The sequence below is a fragment of the Dreissena polymorpha genome, chromosome 10, assembly GCF_020536995.1.
Source record: "Dreissena polymorpha isolate Duluth1 chromosome 10, UMN_Dpol_1.0, whole genome shotgun sequence".
NCBI classification, from domain to species: Eukaryota; Metazoa; Mollusca; class Bivalvia; order Myida; family Dreissenidae; genus Dreissena; species Dreissena polymorpha.
In genome coordinates, this window is record NC_068364.1 from 81263690 (window position 1) to 81270162 (window position 6473).

Below are 6473 nucleotides of genomic sequence, written 5' to 3' on the forward strand. Positions count from 1 at the left end.
AGACGCGAAATCATCCCAAAGACGATAATATTAAGAAAAACACAATGTATTTTTTATGAAATAGCTATTTTTGTAATTTGGATTGTGATTTTCTGCGCACAGTGTACTGACCTTTTATTTCTATTACACTAAAATTATCTTTCGAAGATATGAAAAAACAACAACTGTTTTTTTAGAATTTACTGCCATACATTTTATGTCTCAGATCACTTTTTATTACTCAATTAGTTTTAGTATTTCCAGTGTACGGAAATATGTTTTTTTCATGTCTCTATTGGAGGCCAGTCGTTTATTGTTCTTTTTTTCTCACTTTTGTTATTATTTCTTTTTACTTCCTCATTTCTATGGTATATTCATCTTTTTGTATCTCTAATCTTTGTTTCCTTGTTTTGTTTGTATGTATGAACATATGTCTTAAAATAGAAACCAACTGGACAAGCACACACAAATTATCATTTACATTACCCTCTACCGCTTTAAATGATTAAAATATGTACTTTGAATGTAAAAGGGCTAAACAATAAAGACAAACGAATAAAAATCTTCAAATGGTTAGACGAAAAAAAATATACTTTATGCCTACTACAAGAAAGTCACTTGACACACTCTTTAGCACAAATCTTAAAGGATGAATGGGACGGAGACATCTATCTTAGTGGACAACATACTAATAAACAAGGTATTGCTTTTTTGATTAAAAACAATACAGGGATCACAGTCGATAACTTAAACGAAATAATAATTGGCAGACTAGCAAGTATAGATATCAAAATACACGAAACACAATTAACATTAATCAACGTCTACGGTCCTAACATAGACGATTCCACATTTTACGAAACATTACAAACCTTCATAATTAATAACCAAGATAAAAATATAATAATCGGTGGTGATTTCAATACTGTCCTGAACCCATCAGTAGATAAAAAGAAGGGAAACCTTTATACTCATCCTAAAAATAGAAACATTTTGAGTAACATTATTGAAAACTACAATATGATAGACATCTGGCGTACAGTAAATCCAAAAGAAAGCAAATTCACCTGGCACTCAAACACAAAACCAACAATATTTTGTAGATTAGACTATTTTTTAATATCTGAGTCACTTTGCAACATTATTGACTCATGCAGCATTAAACCAGGATTTATGACAGACCACTCTCTAGTTGAACTTAAACTGCACAATATACAACCTGAAAGAGGCCCAGGATACTTTAAAATTAACAACAGCATCTTATTAGATACACAATACCAAACACAAATAAAACAGGAAATATTAAATACTGTTCAAAATAATAAAGACGCAAACCCAAACACCTTATGGGAAGTAATTAAAGGAAATATACGTAATACAACAATTAGATACACATCATTTAAACAAAAAGAAACACACAAACTTGAAACTGAAACCATCAAAACCATTGAAACACTTGAAAAACAATTGCATCAAACAAACACAAATGATACCACCGACATTGAAAATGAAATAACAATAAAAAAAACAAATATTAGATGGAATCTATCTTACACATCTCAATGAAATAATACTAAGAGCGCGTGCACAGCATGTTGAACACAATGAAAAAAACACAAAATATTTCGCAAACATTGAAAAACGTAGAAGTGAACACAAAACTGTACACAAATTAGTAGTCAATGGCAAAGATATAACAAACAGAACTCAAATACTAGAAGAACAACGTTTATTTTTCGAAACACTCTATAAACGAAAAAATGTTGAAGATAACACCCTTTTTAAAAATACACATCACGCTTTAAATCAGGAGGAAAAACAACTGTGCGACGGATTGCTTAATGAATATGAATGTGGATTAGCCCTAAAAGAAATGCAAAATAACAAAAGCCCAGGATCTGATGGCATCACAATCGAATTTTATAAAATATTCTGGAATGATATAAAAACACATCTAATTAATTCACTTAACTATTCATTTAACAACGAAAACTTAACTACTCTACAAAAACAAGGTATTATATCACTTATTCCAAAACCTGGAAAAAACTTAGAATCGTTATCAAACTGGCGCCCGATTAGTTTACTAAACAATGATTATAAAATTGCAACTAGAAGTATAGCAAACAGAATAAAAAAAATATTACCATCAATCATTTCAAAATCTCAATCTGGTTTCATAAAAGGACGCTACATTGGTGAAAACGTTCGTCTTATCCAAGAATGCATCAACTATTTCAACAATTCAAATAATCCTGGTCTAATATTCTTTGCAGACTTTGAAAAGGCATTCGATTCGCTTGATCATTCATTTATGTTCTCTTGCTTAGAAAATATGAATTTTGGCGAAAGTCTCATTCAATGGGTCAAACTATTCTATACCGATATTAACAGTATAATCATAAACAATGGCTTCTTTTCAAACAGTTTTAACATCGAACGAGGGGTTCGCCAAGGATGTCCACTCTCATCATCGCTATTTATTATTTGCATCGAGTATCTATCACATCACATCCAATCAAATAAACACATACAAGGCATATCACTAGAACCTGACGAAGAAATCAAACAATCCTTATTTGCCGACGATGCAACTTATTTTTTAAATGACAATTACGATTCTTTCCATAACCTAATAGAGTCGCTAACCCTTTACGGAATGACATCGGGTCTTAAACTAAACAAAAGTAAATGTACTGTGCTACGAGTAGGTAAATTAAAACAAAGTAAGGTCCAATATAAAAAAGAAATGAAATTTAATTGGACATCCGATGAAGCCACAACGTTAGGAATTACTTTCACAAATAATGAAAAGGATACAGTTCTTAAAAACATACTACTAAAATTACAGAATTTCAAAAACTGCTTAAAATCATGGCATCATCGTAAACTTACACTAATCGGAAAAAACACAGTATTGAAAACGTTTGCACTTCCTAAATTAATATATGTATTAACAGTTCTCCCAAATCCACCAAATGATGTTATTAACGATATAAAATCAGCAATATTTAATTTCATATGGGACGGTAAGCCTGATAAAATAAAAAGAACTCAGTTAATTCAATCTGTAGAAAATGGAGGTATCCAATTAACAAACATTGACTCATTCTTGAATGCAATCAAATGCAGCTGGGTTAAAAGATACCTAGATAATACCAATACGAGTAAATGGAAATTATTCTACCAGAAAATCCTAAAAAAATATGGTGACTCCTTACTCTTTGAATGTAACATCAGCAATACTATCTTACATGAAATTGCAAACGAAAACATATTTCTGTCTGATGTTCTATCAGCGTGGAGTGATGTCACTCATAACTTAGAAACCCAAACCAGCAGTAAAACAATCTTATGGAACAATAAAGACATAACTTCAAACAATAAGACGTTTTTCTATAAAGACTGGTTTGAACGAAGCATTAAATATGTCGACCAATTATATGACTACAGAATTAAGGATTTCTACTCTTTTGATAATATATGCTACATATACGGAATACCTTCAAATAATTTTCTGAAATACTACACACTAATCAAAAGCATACCCATACATATTAAATCTGAAATCAATACAAATAAAACACCATGTACTCAAACAACATTTGTAGAAAACATACTTGGAAGAAAAAACAAAACAAATAAAATATTTTACACACTACAAATTAAAACCCCTACAGAAAACTCCAAAATCCAAAATAAATGGCAAGTCCTTTTTGGAGAAAATGAACTTAATTGGAAACACATATTTACCATGCCATATAAAGCAACTATTGAAAGCACACTGAGAAATTTTCAATATAAATACATCCAAAGAATTATAGCTACAAATAAATATCTCTTTAAATGCAAATTATCTAACTCAAATCTGTGTGACTTCTGCAGTGAAAACATTGAAACTATAGAACATCTTTTTTGGGAGTGCAAACACATCCAGCCTATTTGGAATCAATTAATATCTTTTCTTGAACAACATCAACTAAACGTTAAACTATCTTTCTTAAATATAAGTTTCGGAATTAACTCATTGAAATCAATAGACTGTAATAATATTGTGAATTTTATGGTCATATTGATGAAATATTTTATCTTAAACATGAAGTACAAAAAACTAGTACCAAATTTTAATTGTTTTGTCCATAGTCTTAAACTAAAATTCCAGATTGAGAAAGAAATAGCCCTCAGTAATGACTCATTACAAATCTTTGAACAAAAATGGAATCGGATTAAATTCTCATAATGTTTTGTCCACTTATATACATTCACTATAATGTTAGCTTATCTCTCTAAAACAGTTATGTTTATTTATTTATTTTTGTCAATCTGACAAGATCATTGTGAATATACAACAAAACACACAATTCCAGCATGCTTTCTTCCGACTTTATACAACTCATCATTTTTCACAACTATTCCTCTGTTGTTCTTTTCTTTTCTCTCTAAAAAAATATATATTAGCATATCTTGTATAACATGTTTGAACTCTATTGCTTTGTACAATCACTATGTTGTATGATCATATACATGTTTACATTGTATGTATGATATTGAATTTACGATTTTTATGCATTCGAAAATAAAATTAAGAATGATACAAAGCCTTGACACATAGACACTTTTATTAGAACTCTAAGGTTGTATGTATTTTCATTCTGTGTTAATTAAGGCTACAAATATAGAATTGATATATGCAGATGATAACATTAAAGATATACAGGATCTGACACGAGTTGTCATATCGTACAATATTTCATTAAACGAGGTCAGGAATTTTGTTAGTAAGCGAGCGAGCTTAGGCCAGAATTTTTTAATAAAATGATGTTTGGACCCGCCGACTCTAATTTTTACCCCAAAAAATAATAATGGAATCTCGATTTTTTTTTCGGATGCCTAAAGGTGGCTTTTAAACACGAAACGGGTTTTAGAAAAAGTTCAAATGAGTTATAAATCATCATAATAAACCAAGTTTTAATTACCCGCATTAATACGTGAACATCATGCTTGTGCTGGAATTAACCAAAAGTGACGCCATCATTGTTTGTTCAAGAACGCTACAACATTTTCACCAGCAAAGTCTGCTAATTTACCAATAATTATGCAACCGTCAAATGAACTCCTGAATGAAATCAATTTGTAACAAAATATTTTATTATTTCTTTACGATTTTATAAAATTGATAGTTTTAAAATGACTAAAAATTATTATGAAAGCAATATGAAAATAACAATTTTAATTTAATATGCAGGTGCCCGAAATGCGAAACCCATTTACGCCTATCAACTTTAAACCTTCAATATTTTACGCATAAATGCGGTCATATTTTACTGAATAAAATTATATGTGTTGTTTAATGCAGTTGTAGTGAAGGATTTGTTCATATAATACGTTTTTTTTTTCGTTATTTTTAATGGGTACGAAATGGGTACGAAACTTCGGTTTTGTTCTGGACTGGTTCGTACCAAAAGTTCAAAAATCGCAAAATCTAAAGTTTTTAAAACGATTTCAAACCATCAATGTCCAAATAAAATAAATTAATTATTTGAAATAATTTTTGTTTTGTTTTTCAGGTTAAAACTATGCAGTTGTATCCAAAATAAAATTCCCTGGTCCAACATGTCAGGCACTTGGCATCTGTTGTGAAGATGTAAGAAAAAGAACATGGCAAAAACTTGACTCTTTGAACAATGGGGCTAGTGATGGAAATAAACGAATTTTGCAAGAAAGAAAAGCAGGAATGTTTGTATGGCCCATCAGAGAGAATACACAGACTGTAGAGAGAAAGTTCATTCTCGATGTTTGCGACCTGCCAGAGTGCATTACCTCAGGACGCCAGTGTTGGTTTCCCCAAATTATTAACATTATGACATATTGTTCAATCTCTAGAAGAAATTATTCTTTTAAACAATGAATATATTACAAGTAACATTACTGTGGTTTAATACATTTTAGAGACAAAGCGTTTTATAATGTTTTTTTTTGTATTTGTCTGCGGTATTGATTTTTACTGGACAAAAAACTATTAAATGTTTCTTTTAAAACTCAATAGCTTATTTGTTGTTTGTTGAAATTAAGTATTTTTAATGCAAAAATGGATTGAGGGATTCCTTGTGAGAAAAAAAACTTAGTGATGGCATGTTTCAACCAAATGAGACAATTTAAACAAAAAATAAATAAATTCAAATGATGGCAAATAAGTTATTTTTTCCACGCACGAAGTCCGCAAAACGCACAGGTACTATGACCAAAATGGTCAGCAAAACAAATCACCAACAAGTTTAATTTGAACAAGTGAAAAAATTGCATAACTTTTGAAACAGTTAAGATATGTTTATAATTCAGACTAATTTAAAAACTGCATATTAAGACGTACAGTTTGATATTATGATCATTTAGCAAATCAACACCATGTTTCAAAAAAATCGCTGTGGTTGCTTAGTAAAAAGAACTTCATACCATAACATTTTAAAAATTAGTGCATGTTTGGTCACCCATCT